At 42.6% G+C, this 18,792-nt stretch overlaps 1 protein-coding gene across 3 annotated transcripts in view; it reads left to right on the top strand.

The window, feature by feature from the left end:
• The window catches only part of ST3GAL6 (ST3 beta-galactoside alpha-2,3-sialyltransferase 6), a 177,970-nt gene that overhangs the window by 52,348 nt on the left and 106,830 nt on the right, over nt 1-18,792 (top strand). The window lies entirely within an intron of this gene.

The following is an 18,792-nucleotide window of genomic DNA, read 5'->3' as shown; positions in this document are numbered from 1 at the left end:
ATCTCCCTCTAAGAGAAATGTGGGGGAGGAGAGGTGCTAAATCACAACATCTCAAAACTCTAAAAAAATGTTCACTTTGAATTCAGGTCTAGCGATGAGTAAAGCAGTATGATTATGCATAACGGGATGGGGGGATTTCATGAATTGGTCACGCATCACTGATTGGACTGTATACCATGCATGTGCACAAGTGCACAGAGATGCCAGGGCTCATCACAAGAGAGGAAGAACCTCTGCTGGTAGTGCAGCTGTAGCAGCAAATTAATTCTTTGGGAAGGGCAGCAGGAATGACTGATAGAAGGGACTACTAGAGCTTGCTGGAATAAGTGGGATACAAAGTTGATATATCCAGAAAAGGTCAGAAGATGTCACAAGCCCCCTTCCTTTGAAAACTTCTTTTCTCCTCTGTTTGACTTCTTAAGGGAAGACCACTTGCTTTCCAACTCCACAGCAATTTTTGTCAACGTGAACTATTCATGAGGATAGAGGATTCTGCTTGACTATGTGATAGACCTTTTTCTTTGAGATAAAAATGTGGGTGATGATGAGAAAAGACCCTGGAAGTAATCAGTACTGATTTAACCCATGAGCTATGTACATTTTGGCTGCAAGCTCATTTTAGCAGCTAGTTACCAAGCACGTCTCATCCATATATAAAAAAGTGCTTTACAAAGGTGGGCAAGTATCATTATCCTCATCTTACAGATGAAGAAATGGAGGCACAGAGGTGTAAGCATCTGTTTTTTCCAAAAGTATCCGCTGCTTTTGGGTAGACAATTTGAGGCAATTTTGGACCCAATTTTCAGAAGTGATGAAGAACTACAACTAGAGGTGGTCAGAAATGTTTTAATCAAAAAACGTCAATTAATCAACACCAAAACTTTTTGCAGGAAAGAATTGGTTTCAATGAATTTCTCAACTCAAAAGATTTTTGGAAAATACATTTTACAACATCCTGTTTGGTTCCATTTTGACATTTTTAAATAAAAAAAAAATCATTTTTCTGTTTTTATATGACTTTTTATTTTGAAATTTAGGATAATTATAATACACTTTTTTTAAAAAAATGGTCAAAATTGAAATAAAACATTTAAAAATGATGGAAATGAAATATTTTTGATTGACTTGAACCATTTGTTGTTGTTATTTCATTTGTGAACATTTTTGAAATTTTGACTTTTCTCCGTTCTCTGACATTTCTGAAATTTTAAGAATGTTCAAGAGAGAGAAAAGCCACTTCCTGCTACGCTCTACCTCGTCCTCCATTTGAAGTCAATGGAATCTGTAGGCTCTTGTCACCAGAGGCGGATTTACAGTAAAACACAGGATGCCCCCAAAGACAGGGGGCCCCAGGGCCGGGCAGTTGCGGAGGCAGAAGCTTGGTCCTGCCACCTCCTGGGGCTCCTGCTGCAGGCTCCGCACCCACCGGCAGCCAAGTTCCCCCTTCCCCGCCTCTTCCCCGTCTCCTCCCCAGAGCGTGCTGCATTCCCACCCCTCCCTTTCTCTCTCAGCGCTTCCCCTACCACCATACAGCTATTTGCCAGTACTCAGGTCACTCCGGGAGGGAGGGAGGGGGAGGAGTGGGGCCGCAGCATGCTTGGGGGAGGAGGCAGAGAAGAGGCAGGAGCGGGGCCTTGGGGAATGGGCTGGAATCGGGGCAGGGCACAGCAAAGGCAGGGCCCCCGTACTGCTCCTACACATACCCACCCGCCCCCTGCTGTGAGCTGCTTGGTGCAGGGGGCTGGGAGCAGACCCCACCCCCACCCCGTGCCCTGACTCCTGCACCCCCCCACATCCCCAGCCCAAGCACCAAATGGGAGCTCCTGCATACACAGCCCACATTTCCATCTGCACCCCTCACACCAAATGGGAGCTGCCTCAGGTAGCGCTCCACATCCAACCCCCTGCACCAGCCCTGAGCCCCCTCCTGCATCCTAACTCCTGGCCAGACCCTGCACCCCAAGCCCCAGCCTGCTCCTGCACCCTAACTCCCTTCCAGACCCTGCACCCCCAGCCCTGAGCCCCCTCTTGCACCCTAAGTCCTGGCCAGACCCTGCACCCCAATGTGTTTTTCCATTTTTTTATAAAGCCCTCTTATCCAAAGCACTTTACAATCATTAGCTAATGGTACAAACAATATTTGGAAAGATCATTAAGTGGTCCACCGAGCCCTCAGCGATTTTCAAGCGGTCTGTAGAAAAATAAGTTAGACTACAAAAAATAAACAAAGTGTTATACCAATAAAATGAAAACCAGCAGGATCTTAAAGGGAAAAAGGCAAAATACCACATTTATTGTGACTACAGAAAGAATCCTAGTAAGCAGTTAGAAAAGGAGTACTTGTGGCACCTTAGAGACTAACCTATAACATTCCATTCAATTTCATATTTATTCACACATTCACACATTCATTCATTCATACACACACACACACACAGGTTCTGCAAGGTTGTTATCATAGTTACCAGCCTTAGAGTTGCTCATGCCAAGCCACTGGCCAGTTGGCCTGGACATGAGGAGGGAGCAGGGCCTTGTCAGATGCTCATCTGATGCTCCTGGAAGTTGGTTTGCAGAATCAGACCCCAAAGTTCTCACTTTCTAGAGTCCATTTTTATAGGAATTTCTTCCTATGCCAGTCTATGGGAATTGCTTCATCATGCTGTTGCTGAATCAATCAGCAGATAGCACATTCCTGACGGCTCCGTGCTGCCAGATGTTATCTTGTTCTTTGGTTCTCCCATCCTTGAGGCTGTTGGGTGGATTCCAGTCTGCCCTCCGGGGGTCCTCTGGTTATTTCCACTTGACGCCTTCTTTAGCCGATGGACACTGGATTCTTAGGCTGGCACATCCCTGATCATTCAGTTATTATCCACACCAAGCATCCATCCACATACATCCTCTATCTCTATTTTAATCACAATTGTTAATACAACAAAAGGGCGGGGAGTCTCTGGGTGCTGTTTCTGTTGTTAGAGTATTGCTTTGAGTCTCTGTGTGAATTGCTTTGAGAACAGACTCTGTCTTAGAATGTACTAACACAATTAGCAGCTTGCAAGTTTCACACATAGAGGGAGAGAAACAGTACCAAAAACCAAGAGACCTCTTAATTAGTAATACCCTGGAATTTAAACTATGGGGAATCAAACTCATTTGTGATTTTAATACAGAACTTCTTTAATATGATCCAACAAAAGTACCTCACTTTATTTTCATTTACTTCCTATTACTTATAGGAGGAGGATGAAGAAAAAAAGTATGAAAAACGGTGGCGGAGGGGAGAAATGAGAGAGAATATTCTTTTTGTTGGCTGGGTCCAAATGAGGGGCCCCGAAAATGAAGCTGAACACAGGGCCTCACTAACTCTAAATCCGCCACTACTTGTCACCCTATGAAAACCACCCATCAGCAGCATTACACTGTATACTGGGATAGTTCTGACTTAAGTTTTAATTTCCTGGGGCAAATTCTGCTCCTGGTTCTGCATATGCAGTACTCACTCAAACCAGTGGGAATTGTAAGCACACAGCCAAAAGAGGAATCCAAATTCTGCAATCTTGTTGGTTTTAAATTCAACTAAACATTGTCTGAAAGACAATCCCTTTTTATAAATTATACTGTACTGTGAACTGAATAAGGCTGTAACCATTTACAGGTAAGATAAGACTCGTGGCAATGATTCACCTACCTATCTTTTTGCTGCAATGGTACAAAGATGAGGTTTTAGAAATGTGGTAAATAATATTCAATAAGCAGTGTTAATTTTAATAATTTATTTTGCAAGATATTAGTGGATTACCTTGTATTCTATATGATCTCATTGCTTGTGTTTATAGGACAACTGGCAAACGAGGGCTATTTGGCTTAGGTAATGATAATCCAATAATTAGCTTTGTCTCTTCCTCCAGACCTTCAGGACAAGATTTGGCTGTAGTTAAATAATATTCACAGGAATATGATAATAAACCACTGGGTGCACTTGCCTTACCTTCTCAACTCTAGAAAAAACTAATCTTGGTGAGAAGACCAATCACACCATGTTTGTCAAAACGGACATTGGGACAGATTCTGCTCTTAGCTATGCTGGTTTAAATCCAAAGTCGTTCCCCTCAAGTCAGAGGACTCCAGATTTACACCATTGTAACGGAGGAGCAGAATTTGGCTTATTGTGTATTTTGCAGTGGCAGTTGTTTCCCTGGTCTTCCATTGAGTTAGTGTATTAAAAACACCGCAAAGCATATGTGACGGGTTGGATCATAGAAACCCCCTTGGGACTGCCACCTGATGTGCCAAGACTACTTCTGCTCCTGCTTTCCTGCCCTGTCATCTTAGGACTTCAGTGCCCTGCCTGGTTTGAGCCAGACCCGCTAACCTGCTGCAAACCCAGACCCAGGTCTGAACCACATCCCCTAACAGCTGTAGGCTTAATTGAAAGCAACTTAGGAAGTTTTCCTGTCCTTGACACTCAGATGCCCAACTCCCAATGGGGTCCAAACCCCAAATAAATCTGTTTTACCCTGTATAAAGCTTATACAGGGTAAACCCATAAATTGTTCACCCTCTGTAACACTGATAGAGAGAGATGCACAGCTGTTTGCCCCCCCAGGTATTAATACATACTCTGGGTTAATTAATAAGTAAAAAGTGATTTTATTAAATACAGAAAGTAGGATTTAAGTGGTTCCAAGTAGTGACAGACAGAACAAAGTGAATTACCAAGCAAAATAAAATAAAACATGCAAGTCTAAGTCTAGTACAGTAATAAAATTGAATATAGATAAAAACCTCACCAGTTCCAGTAAGCTTTCTTTTACAGACTAGCCTCCTTCTAGTCTGGGTCCAGGAATCACTCACACCCCCTGTAGTTACTATGCTTTATTCCAGTTTCTTTCAGGTATCTTTGGGGGTGGATCTCTCTCTAGCCAGCTGAAGACAAAATAGAGCGGTCTCCCAGGGGTTTAAATAGACTTTCTCTTGTGGGTGGAGACCCACTCCTCTCTCCTATGCAAAGTCCAGCTACAAAATGGAGTTTTGGAATCATCTGGGCAAGTCACATGTCCATGCATGATTGAGTTCCTTACCAGTCAAGCCACATTCCTGGCAAAGCCCAGATGTTGACTGGCATCTCCAAGTTCATTGTTGGCTTAAGGGCTTCTTGATTGGGCACTTACTGAGAATAGTCTTTTCTCAGGAAGCTGACCAACTGCTTCACTAAAACCTACTCAGAATCAAACAAGTATGCAGCAATATTCATAACTTCAAATACAAAAATGATACATGCATACAAATAGGATTAATAGATTCAGTAGATCACAACCTTTACAGAGATATGTTACATGGCATATGTAGCATAAAACACATTCTAGTTATGTCATATGTACATTTATAAGCATATTTCCAGAAAGCCTTATGGGGGGCACCGTCACAGAGTATAGTTAAGATTTAACCAACAAACCAAATATAGAAGAAATTATGCAATCTTCTCTTGCTGGCACTGTTGGGGTAAGAGCCAAAAGGATGTTACTTAATTGTAGCCATAAAGAAGTCTAGAGGGAGAATGCAGAGTTTGCAGTCTCCTCTCAGCCAGCTCCCTGTTTTAAAAAGAAAAAAATGGCTGGTAACCACATGTATGAATTTGTGTGAAGAGAGCTGATGTTCTACAGCATCAGAAAAAGCTGCCTCTGATCTCAAAAAGAACAGCAAGGTTCTTAATCCAGCCTGGACCCACTGAGTGATTCCAGTCGCCTATCCCTGAAGGAGGATCAGACCCAGACAGTTAGGAGAACAAGAATTGAACTCCCAATGTGCCTGTATGGATGACCAGCATGCAGGGAAATCTAAGATATAGTATGAGCATAAGCTTTTGTGGGCTAAAGCCCACTTCATCAGATGCACGCAGATTGACAGAGCCAGAAGAGTACCCAGAAGTCACCTACTACAGGACAGGCCCAACAAAGAGTGTAACAGAACAGCACTAGTCGTCACCTTCAGCCCCCAACTAAAACCTCTCCAGCGCATCATCAAGGATCTACAGCCTATCCTGAAGGACGATCCCTCACAGAGCTTGGGAGACAGGCCAGTCCTCGCTTACAGACAGCCCCCCAACCTGAAGCAAATACTCACCAGCAACCACACAACAAAAACACCAACCCAGGAACCCATCCTTGCAACAAAGCCTCTTGCCAGCTCTGTCCACATATCTATTCAAGGGACACCATCATAGGACCTAATTACATCAGCCACACTATCAGAGGCTCGTTCACCTGCACATCTACCAATGTGATATATGCCATCATGTGCCAGCAATGCCCCTCTGCCATGTACATTGGCCAAACCGGACAGTCTCTACGCAAAAGAATAAATGGACACAAATCAGACGTCAAGAATTATAACATTCAAAAACCACTCTGAGAACACGTCAACCTCCTTGGACACTCAATTACAGACCTAAAAGTCGCAATTATTCAACCAAAAAAAAAACTTCAAAAACAGACTCCAACAAGAAACTGCAGAACTGGAATTAATTTGCAAACTGGACACCATTAAATTAGACTTGAATAAAAACTGTTTCCCCATGCTAATTTTCCCCCTACGGTTACTCACACCTTCTTGTCAACTGTTTGAAATGGGCCATCCTGATTATCACTACAAAAGGTTTTTTTCTCCTGCTGATAATAGCCCACCTTAATTGATTAGTCTCTTTAGAGTTGTTATGGCAACCCCCATTTTTTCATGTTCTCTGTATATATGTATCTTCCTACTGTATTTTCCACCGCATGCATCTGATGAAGTGGGCTTTAGCCCACAAAAGCTTATGCTCAGATAAATGTGTTAGTCTCTAAGGTGCCACAAGTACCCCTCATTCTTTTTGCTGATACAGACTGACATGGCTACCACTCTGAAAGATATAGTATGTATTTGCACCCCCACGCTTACATACTTAAATAGTATTCTAAGCCAGAATGAGTATGTTTAGCTTCTAAATTTAACTTCCAGCTAAAAGAAAAAACAAGTAGCAGGCCAAGTTATGATCTGTTACAAAAGTATAATTGCAGAGCAATGCTATTAACTTCAATGAAGTTTCACTAGATTTACAGCAGAGTAATAGAGAACACAGTTGGGCCCCAAGACAGCTTCTAAAATGGGCACTGAAGTTGTAACCTGACACTCTACCTTCTGAAAACTCTGTTGCAGAAAAGGAAAGGCGCACACTGAATCTCATGTGATTAGTTTAAAGAGATGACTGCTTGATTATCAATTATAGTAACTTTGGGCCTGATTCTGATCTCACACCATTTTTACACTGGTAACACCACTGAGATCAGAATCAGGCCCTACGGGTTTAGGATTAATATTTTACTGCCATAAAAGCCTTTTATGGCTGTTTTTGAAGTTTTTTTGTTGAATAATTGGAGTTAAAAGGCAAAGTCTAATATGACAAATCCATATTAACACCTGTGAAGTTACTCACAACTAGAATGGGAAATTTGGGCACAGCCTGTGGTGGAGGAAGTGCAGGAGGTGGGTGAGGTGGCTTGTGCAGAAAGCAGCAGAGTCACCATCACCAGATTTCTGTCAGCAGAGAGTTCTCCTGTGTAGTCCGAATTCTCCAGTGGCTCTATCCAGCTGGTGCAAGGCTACTGTGTGTCACAAAATGGCTTAAATCAGGGGTTCACAACCTTATGACACATAAATCTAAGCACAACCTTGTGTGGGCCAAACAGATTCTCTGCCCAAGGCCCACTACAGGCCTTATGAAATGCTCTGGTGGGCCATGTATGGCCCACAGGCCATAGGTTGGGCACCCCTGGCCTGGAAAATCCAACCCCAGGGTGTAGCTTAGTTGTTTTGTAAGTAATGTCTTTGAAGTCTTTGTTCTCATAAACACTAAGCAGACTTTAACCTTAGAGCAGGAAGTGATGATGATGGGCGATCACTCGTTACCGAGTATGATCATCTTCTATGAGAGTTATGGGTCCTCAGGTGGCTAATAAGGCCACTCCTTGAACCACAAGTTCTATTACAATGAGGACAGATGTTTTCAGGCTCAGCAGGAGGCTGTTGACCATGACTGAAAGTCAGTCTCTCTTTCCTCCTGCGCCTCTTGTCCTCTTCAGCTTTTCGGCAAAAAATTTCAAAATGCAGGGGACCATCACGGAGAACTTCACTCCATTTTAAGCGATCCTGGGCAAGTATCTTCCAAGTGTCAATGGCAACATGACACTTTTTTAGGTTGTCCTTCAGCAAGTCCTTATAACGCTTCTGTTGTCCACCCACATTATGGTGCCATTCTTTCAGCTGAGAGAAAACAGGACCTGTTTTGGGAGGTGATGGTCTGGCATCCGGACAACGTCACCAGTCCAGCGGAACTGCTGACAGATTATCATTGCCTCGATACTGGTGGTCTTTGCCTCTTCCAGAACACTAATATTGGTGCACTTGTCTTCCCATTTGATCTTCAGAATCTTACGAAGGCAGCATTGATGGTGCCTCTCAAGGACTTTCAAGTGGTGTCTATAGGTTGTCCAAGTTTCAGACCCATACAACAGTGTTGGGAGAATAATGGCTTGATAAACAAGCAGCTTGGTATCTTCAAAAACCCTGTGACGTAAACGAGAAAAAGCTACACTGGCACAGCTCAGGTGATTTTGAATTTCTGCATCAATATCAGCCTTGGATAAAAGATGACTCCAAGGTAGAGGAAGTCATCAACATTCTCCAGTGCTGCTCCGTTGATTTTGATAGATGGGGCATGTAATACCTCATTTGGAGAGGGCTGATAGAGCACTTTAGTCTTCTTGATATTAAGAGTGAAACCAAGACATGCGTAAGCATCGGCAAACACACTCAAGATAGTTTGAAGATCTTTCTCAGAGTGGGCAAAGATTGCATTGTCATCAGCATACTGAAGTTCCACAATAGCTGTTGTGTAGATCTTACTCTTGGCTTCCAGCTTGTTAAGCCTGAACAGCTAGCTGTCCATTCTGTAAATTATTTCAACTCCAGCTGTAAACTTCCCAGCAATTAGGTAAAGAATGACAGCAGTAAAAACCGCAAACATGGTTGGAGAGATGATACATCCCTGTTTCAAAGTACAAACAGGAGTCAAAGGTTCAGTCTGGCAGCAAGTGCTGCTCAGAACAGTCACTTTCATGTTATCATGAAGCAATTTTAGGACACTGATGTCTTTATTAGGACATCCAATCTTAGAAAGTACTGTCCAGAGGGCATGGTGATTCACTGAATCAAAGGCTTTAGTTAGATCAATAAAAGCCATGTACAGTAGTTAGTTTTGCTCCCAATACTTTTCTTGCAGCTGCCATGCTGTAAAGATCATATCCACAGTTCTATGACATAGTCTTACCAGAATCACAGAGTGGTTTCTGGTAAAATTTCTTCTGACAGGGGCAGAAGGTGAGTTGCAAGGATCCACACCAGAACTTTGCCTGCAATAGCTAGGAGGGAGATACCACAATAATTCCCACAATCCACTTTATCCCCTTTCTTGAAGAGGGTAACAATCAGGGCATCCCTCATTTCACTGGAGATCTTCAAAATGTTCTTTCCAGTGAGAATTGATGGCTTTGTTGTCCTTCAGAAGTGTGGTTCCATCCTTAGAGCAAAGAGGATTCATACCATGTCAAACTGGCCCATAAATAGCCTTGGTGGCACTAAGGAAACCACATATATTGTGGATATCCGTGAGATGTTGGAGTTCTTGCACTGTCTCAGTCCACCATTTGTTCTTGAGTTCTCTGGTTTACATTGGACTTCCGCCCTTGCCTTGGCATGGGCTTCTCTCTTTATATTACAATTTATGCCATTCTGCCAACCACAAAATGCCATTCTCTTCTCATTGATGAGTTGCTCAATTTCAGCATCATTCTCATCAAACCAGTCCTGATGTTTTCTGGTTTGGTAGCCTATGGTTTCCTCACAGGCATTGATGATTACTGCTTTCAGCTGGCTTCAATGTTCCTCAGTTTCTTCCAGAAACTCTGTTGGGAGCTTTTCTTCTAAGACTGCTTGGAAGTGGTCACGCTTAATAGGGTCCTTCAAATCTTGAACTGTCAACTTGTGCCTGACCTGCTTCTTTTGCAGCCTCCATCTGGGAGTGATCTTAATTTTTATTTTGAATTGACTAAAGCGATGATCAGTCCAACAGTCATCAGCACTTGTCACTGCTCTTGTGAGAAGTATGTCACTGTGATCTTGAGCACGAACTATGATGTAGTTGAGGAGATGTCAGTGCTTTGACCGTGGGTGTCTCCAAGATGTTTTAAACTTTTCCTTTTGTCGGAAAAGAGTGTTCGTAATAATAAGTTCATGTTCAGCACACTTGGTCAGGAGCAGAATTCCATTTGAATTGGTTTTGCCAATTCCTTCTTTCCCAGTTGATCCTTTCCACAGGACTGAGTATCATCCAACACGTGTATTGAAATCCCCCAGAAGGATGATCTTGTCTTCTGTAGGGGTCTCTGATAAAATCGTTTCCAACGGAGAATAAAAATCTTCCTTTACATTCTCATTGGCATCCAGTGTTGGTGCAAAGGTGCTCACAATAGTTGCCTGTTGATTTTTGGTGAGTCTCAATCGGAGTGTAATAAACTGCTCATTGATGCCAACTGGTACTTCAAAGAGGCACCTTATGAGCTTGTTCTTTATAGAAAAGCCCACTCCGTGCAATAGGGGTTCATCTATAGATTTTCCGTTCCAGAAGTAGATGTATCCTCCTTTCTCCTCCCTCACCTGTCCTTCATCAACTCTTCTAGTTTCGGACAAAGCAGTAATATCGATGTTAAACAGACTCAATTCACGAGCAATGATGGCTGTACGTCGCTCTGGTCAGTCATTGTTTGAATTGTCCATCAGGGTACGTACATTCCAAATTCCAAAGTTTCTTACATTTTTCGACCGCTGAGGTGGTGATCCTGCGGGATGCAGCTATCCAACCAGGAAAAACAGAGGGAAGACTATTTTTAGGGTACCTTTTCTAACCCCCTCCCCATGTGGCGTGAGCAGAGTGGATCCTAAAAAGGACTGCTCAGTCGTGGGTGCAGCTGCCAAGATGCTCGACCCACCTCAATCCTCGAGCAAGACAACTGTATCACACACATACTGCCTGTGTGTTGGTCTGTAACTAGGAACTTCCGGATTTCACTGTTCTGGTCCCGTCGTCACTCGCCGATTGCTTCCAGTCTTTGGACTTGTGCAAATGTTATTTTCCCAAAATCTGGAAGATGCCTGTGCGGGACTTCTTTTAAAGTGGGGAGACTGGGGCACAACAGTCACCACACTATCCCTGACAGATAGGGGACTTGAAACCAATGGCCTGGACACCATGATGATTGGAGAGCCTCTATCTGCTGCAGCCTTCATTCACCTTCACAGCCGTTGTAACATTACACAACAGTTTCACCTCCATTGTGCAGTTATCCACCATCTGCTCTGACGTTAGGGACTTCTTGGATCACACTTTGTCTGGAACCTCGCCCTTGACCATTCTGCCACGAGTAGCCCTAAGAGAGTACATGACTCCAGGCAGCATCACTCTCAGGGTCATTGAGACATGCAAGCCTCTCCACCATTACAAGATGGTGATCCATGGAGAGGGGAGGAAGCAATAGGCAGGGTGTGAACCTTATATTGTTCAATGACATGCACAGGTATATCTCCTTCAATGTGGGATACTCATGGTCGACAACTCTCATGTTTTTATTGTGAGTTTTGTGTTACCTGTTTTTTTTAATCCCCCTGAATTCTGGCAATTACACACGAATCTCATCTTTCAATTTAAAAACAAGAAGACATTTCTTGCCCTTGTGGCTGCGGTGCAGTGGTTGAAAATGGGAGGCCTAATGGTTCCATGAAAAGAAAGCAAATAAAAATAATCCAAAAGTAGTTGTTTTTTAAAACTCACGATTTTTAAATCAATCCTGTGATGGGGCGGGAGGGGGGGAGCTGACTTACGATATTGGAATGTCTAAGTTTTGGGCAATATTGGATACAGAGTGTATGAAATGAACAGAGTTCTCACTCTAATAAACATAAGTGTCAAAGGGGAGAGAGGACAAAGTAGCAGCCTCTTTCCCCCCCATTCCTACTTCCTCTGCACCTACAGAAGCTCCTCCATGCAAACGCTGACCTGTAGAGGCTTTGAGGTTTAATATGACATAGGACAGCCCTTAGTGCCATACCATCCCCTCCCAAACCTTAAGAATCCTGCACCGTCTGGGAGCTAATGGCAGCATAGCTATAGAAAGAGGGGGCAACCCAGGAGTTTTGTGAAGAGGCTTATCCTCCACTGGAATGCCCAGAGATCCCGGAATACCAACACATCTCTCTCCACGGGCCATAATACCCTCTTCCCCCTTTCCTCCCCAAAGAACGTGTCCATGTGGAGTCCCAAGAAACTTGCCGACTCCCACTGACTTTTTCATAGGAAAGGATGATGTAACCCTTTTACTCTTCAGCCAAATGCAGTGATGAAAAAAAATGGTGGCGTAAATGGCAGGTTGGTAAGTAAATGTTGTAATTTATACATTGAGGGGGTTTAGAAGAAAAAGCAAATAGGAGGAAGTAGTAAAGTATGTGTAGCATGGGAGGGACCCGCTGTATTTTTCATGCTATAAATCTACTTTCCCACCTTTCTGTTGTGTAAATTGCACCAGTTAATCACACCATCTAAAGCTTTTCTTCTGCAGACTAACATACACCACCATTTACATTGCCTCTGCATTGCCACGGGCCCCGTTGGCCCAATGGCTCATCTGCCACAGGCATGCCTGATCACTCAGGTTGTGTACTGAGGGGATTATCTGGCACAAGTTTATAGGTATGTCTCATTGCCAGCCAGAATTCGTGAACTGATAAATAAGTTGGAGGAAGAAAATGACGTGTTCAAAATTACATATCCGGCATCCCTTGTATTGTAGCTATCTCCCATCTCTAAGTTCAAAGTAGGTCACTGTAGAAGTACTTTAGTAAACAGGCAGGGCCTGATTCTCCTCATTTCAGCCTTGCTATAGCTCCCAGTGGCAAAACTCCCACTGACTTCAGTGGTGCAGGATCAAGCCCTTAACCTTCTTCTACAGCAGTGTAACTCTGTTAGCTTCTGTGGAATAACTCGTGGTTTACACAGGCGTAAGAAAGAGGTCATACCTGCCTATCTTTCTCTCTGTCCCCCTTCTCTGTATCTAGTCACTGCTATTCCTTGTTATTTTGCTGTGTTCATTTTCCCTTCATCCTGTATATTGCATCATTCTATAGACAGAGCCAATTGAAAGAGCACGCTGAGACATAACCACTTATACTTAATCCAAATCTTCAGCTGTTGTGAATCAATACATGAAACCATGCCTATTTACAACAGTTGAGAATCTGGACAACGTGAACATGATTATATGTCAGAGGTCTCTTCGATTTGGCTTGATGCTTATAGTAACTATGCTATTGCACAGGTCAGGTCCAGACTTTGCCAACTATGTTTCTGACATCCAGATCAAATCCAGGAGAAGCATTTATAATGTGGATGCGCTATTCCAGCGTCCAGAAGAAACTGAACTGGAGAGATCTGATAAGGAACTAGAATATAATGTTAATCTCATAATCTGGGTTTACTCAGTCATGCTATCAGGGATAGATGGTAGAAGGCATGGGACACAAAGAAGACCCTGCTGTGGTTGATGGATGACTGATGAAGATTATTTCCCTCCCACTGCTCAGTAAAAGACTCTTTGACATAATAAAATAATAGGAAACATTAGGCCATAAGAAGGAAATCAGTGTAGGAGACATAATACTAAGTGTGTTTGTCTCTGACATCATGGATATTGGTACAGTATCATATGAGCAGATGTGTACCACTGCTCCTTCCCCTGTAAGAAAGTATCCTTCCCAAACTTGCTCTCAAACACAGTTTACCTGTTGGGCCTGATTCTGATTTCACACTGGAGTAATGCCATAGACTTCAGTGGAGATACTCCTGATTTACATTGGTATACCAGGCCAACTATGTAGAATCTAAACTCAACCCTTCTTGTGGATTGGTTTTCTTAACACAGAAATTAACAGGAAGATACAGGTTTATTTACTTCCACCTCCCTCTCTCTCTGAGCCATCTGTATTAGGCTATGTCACTCTACACTGCAACTGGGGGTGTAATTTGCAGCTTAATCTGAATGTTTTGCCAAAAAGTAGCAGTGATGACATGGTGGCCTACGCTTCAGCACAGGCTAGCAATGCAGGTATGTAGACGGGACAGCTTGTACAGTGCAAGCCACAACATCCTCACTTCCACTTTTAGAGAGCTAGGTAGATTAAAGCTAAGTGGCTGCTCTTCAGTGGTGTGCGAAGTGTTTCCTGTATGTATTTTGTAAATTATGTTTTTAAAGCAGTATGATAAAGAATTATGACTTCAATTAGTCATCACCAGTACCAGGAACATTGATCCTGGTAGATAAATAATGGAGTTCCTTCTAAAGAAATGTTTTGAGGGAGCACCTATAACTGAAGTGTAAACAGGAACATGAAGTATACACATTTATTAAGATTTGGTACACGTCACATCAACCGAAGCAGGATATTTGTTTTACAGGATAGCCAATATTATGTATTCTGAGCATTAAGCAGGGAAGAGTAAACTGCCAGCAGGAGCAGTTAGTCACATCAAGCATGTTTGAATGTCCATGAAGAGACCGCTTTAACTGAGTTTTAGGTAAAGATGAAATGAAGCATTGTAATGGATAACTGCATTTGTAGAGATTATGGAGGATGCTGTATTTAAAACTTATGGGCGAAATTCTACTCAACCTGGTGTAAACACAGAGTACTGTCAGCAGTCAGTAGAATTACTCTGTATTTATAGGTTTCAGAGTAACAGCCGTGTTAGTCTGTATTCGCAAAAAGAAAAGGAGTACTTGTGGCACCTTAGAGACTAACCAATTTATTTGAGCAGTCACGAAAGCTTATGCTCAAATAAATTGGTTAGTCTCTAAGGTGCCACAAGTACTCCTTTTCTTTCTGTATTTATACTAGCGTGTGTATATATAAGAGTAGAATTTGGCTCTGTACTTAATTCTATCTTCACTTACATGGACACAGCACCCACTTACATGCATTCATATATGTGAGGACAGGACTGGGCCCTATGTAGATTTCTCTTTGCAGAAACTATTGCATATTGATTGTCAGGGAGAAGCAAATGTGGATTTCAAGAATCAGAGTTGAGAGGGGTTCTGTGTCAACTTAAAGGAACAGTTTGTACCACAACATTTCAGAATAACATCCAGGAAAGAGTTTGAGATTCGTAAAGGGAATGTCTTGTAAATACCTTTTTAGATAAGGCACAGGCTAAGTAAAATAACTACTGTGGTTTACTAAGAAATAAGTACAAACGCTAACTTAGCAAGAATTATAGGTATAGCCGGTAGTGCTGCCTATAGGAAAGTCTTCCTTATACATTCCATTATAAGGCACTGCTTTCAGTTGCTTATAACTTTGCCAAACATTTGGGCTAAAATTTCCCATCTCTGGTGACTGCCTCCAACTGAATTTTTTTGAGTGTCAGCAAAAATGGTTTAGCCATTTCCAAGAACAAGATCAGGGGTTATTTTGCCCATGTTTTTAAACAAACAAATCTTGCAACCTTTTTTCGAGAAGCTCCAACTCTTCATGCTTTGAAGCAAGGGCTTTACATTTGGCAAAGGGGTTGCTCAGGTCTCAGAAAGATGCTTTTTTGCTGTTCCTGTGGGGGGTGAAATACTCAAAGTTGCTGGCCAAGTTATTAAGCCTTTGAAAAAATCTCATTTCATGTTTGCTCAGCAGAGAGCTGTTGGAATGTGGCTGCTACATTCCATCTGCACTGAGCATGTTCCAGCCCAGAGCTGCAGGGTTTGAGCGGCACTTTCTCTGAAATTGCTGTTCCCAGATAACGTGGGATGCTCTAGCACCAGAACTGGAGTCTCTCATTAGCTCAAATGGCAGAGGCCTGGACGGTGGACCTGAAGGTTCCAACACTGCTAATGTCCAATAAGGGTATCAATATGGTTCCACACAATAGAATCTCTGCTTTTCAGTTTGCTCTTAAAACCTCAAAAAAATTACATGCAAAAAAGGTCAGAAAGGGGAGAAGTGGGCAATATCGTTCATCTCCTTCATTATTTTGTCCACCAGTTAGGCCTAATAGCCATCAGAACAATTTTGGTCCGTTAACTTGTGGTTCCACTGTGACAGTATTCAGAGCACAATCTGGACTGATAGACAGCAGTGTTCCCTCAATTCTCCAACCTGGGGTGCCTTTTACACTGCTTTTCCATGAGAGTAACCCCTCCTGACCAGCTCAGACACAGCCTCCAACATGCAAATCACTCCCAGTTATATTTTATTAGTGTTATAGTCAGCCATTATTGAATTACACTGCAGGGCAACACCAGCAAACTCCCAGTCCTAGACTTTCCCCCAGAAATGTGTGTCTTGTACTGCCCAGCATCCTTCTGGATAATACAAGCTTATATAAACTTTGTCATTTTATTAATAGAAAATGATATGCACAAATCCTGTTTCAGATGGAGTTTCCCAAACACACTGGTTTACATAAAACAATAAAACAAACGTATTAACTATAGAAAGATGGATTTTGAGAGATTAGAAGTAATGAGGCATAAAAGTCAGAAAGGATTCCAAAGAAATAAAAGGTAAAATGCAACTAATACTTAATTTAACAAGCTAAGTGAATTCAAAGCAAAGGTCTGTCTCACCATAAGTTCCAACAATCATACTGGCTGCATCTTTCAGTCAGGGTCTTTCTCCCCAGTCCAATGCTGCTTCCTTTCTTCTTCAAGTGTTGTTGATGCTGTTGGTAGAGAGAAAGGGAGAGATGATTTGAGGTGACTGTTCTCTCCTCTTATAGCCCTTTCTCTTGAGCAAGAATAACCTGCAGCTGATGTTCAGAAGACAGAAACTCTGTGTGGAGTTTGTAAGGAGAGTGATCACTTTAGATAAGCTACTACCAACAGGAGGATGGGGCGGGGAGAAAACCTGGATTTGTGCTGGAAATGGCCCACCTTGATTATCATACACATTGTAAGGAGAGTGATCACTTTAGATAAGCTATTACTAGCAGGAGAGTGGGGTGGGGGGAGAGAAAACCTTTTGTAGTGATAAACACCCATTTTTTCATGGTCTGTGTGTATAAAAACTTCTTATGTATTTTCCACAGTATGCATCTGATGAAGTGAGCTGTAGCTCACGAAAGCTTATGCTCAAATAAATTGGTTAGTCTCTAAGGTGCCACAAGTACTCCTTTTCTTTCTGTGTGGACAGGAACCTCAAGCTTCTTCTTTGTCAAAATGTAGATTTTTTGCTCACAGCCTCTCTCTTGCCAAAGAGTGGTCACTTAATCAGGTGATGGTCCATTTGATCTCATTGACACCTGGCTGAGGCATTGGCTAACCTCTTGTCTCAGGGGAAGTAGTTTGTGACTGCCCTCCAGAACATGTTGGGACATGTCTTAGGCCTTGTCTACACTGCCACTTTACAGCACTGCAACTGTCTCGCTCAGGGGTGTGAAAAAACACCCCCTTGAGCACTGAAAGTTTCAGTGCTGTAAAGTGGCAGTGTAGACAGTGGACCAGCCCTGGTAGCTGTGCAGGAAAGGTCTGATGCAGTGGCCATCTTGATTCTGGCATTCCCTAGCTTATGAGTTCTTGACTTTGCAACCTACGAGTTCTTTTAACAGGTGTGTGTGTATAAAAGGTAATATATAAACAGAATAAAAAGGAGTAGAAGTTAGAGCTAGCAGGATAAAGATGTGGCTGCATTAGATTAGCTGGCTCAGTGTGAGAAGACAAGTATTTTAAAAGTATGTGGCATAGGCAGGACAGGGGTTTTCTAATGGCCATGATGTCTGGGGGCAGGATATGTCCATACTGCAGCCGGGACTGCGCCTTCTAATCTGGGTAGACAGACACATGCTAGCTCTGCTTGAACTAGCATGCTAAAAATAGCTCTGTGGCAGGAGTAGGCTTATGTCCAGAATAGAGCAGTGCCATTCGGACCTATCTGACTTAGCAGCGAAAGAAAGAATAACGGATAGATGTAGAGAGCAATTTTTTGATTTTGAAGAAATTTGGACCCCACTTCTTTCTACATTTGCTGAGATAGCTCAAATAATGCCAGACTTCTATGCCATCTGACTCTTCTGCCTTTCCCCTCCCTCTTCCTGCCCCCACCCTCTCAGGTCTCCTTCCCATTTTTGTCTATTTGTGTATGTCTCTTTTATTAATTATTATTGTTACTCCCACCTTAACATGTTATGTCTGTATATTATTGTCTGGTTTTGTGTTTGGTCTTGGAGCTTTGACAAATAATTGCATAATTTTATGGGGTAGCCTGTGAAATGTGCAGTGTTTGCTAACATTTACCTTTTTGTTGTTTGTGTCTTTATGAAAATTCATAAAAAATTAATCACAAAAATAAACAGTACTCTGGAGATTGTGGTACAGGCAGCAGCTCAGGCTAGCCACCCAAGCTCTGATGAAGTGCTAACACACATCTGTTCTGGGCTGGGAGGCACACCCCTCGCTGCACTGTCCATCAAATCAGCTTTTTGTCAACCTGCCAAGGTCATTGCAAGGAGTGGCCCTCTGAGCTCCCAGCCAAAACCCCTTTCAGCTGCGTTTATCATGGGATGTTCCCTTGGAACAGAAAACAAAATTCTCCAGTTTTCAAACCGGCCAGGACTTACTTGTGATTTTACACTCTCTCTCTCTTTAATATAAAAATTACCCATTACAA

The sequence above is a fragment of the Lepidochelys kempii genome, chromosome 1 (genome assembly GCF_965140285.1).
Source record: "Lepidochelys kempii isolate rLepKem1 chromosome 1, rLepKem1.hap1, whole genome shotgun sequence".
Classification (NCBI taxonomy): Eukaryota; Metazoa; Chordata; order Testudines; family Cheloniidae; genus Lepidochelys; species Lepidochelys kempii.
Note: the sequence above shows the minus strand (reverse complement) of the source record. Positions and strands in the feature narration are given on the sequence as shown.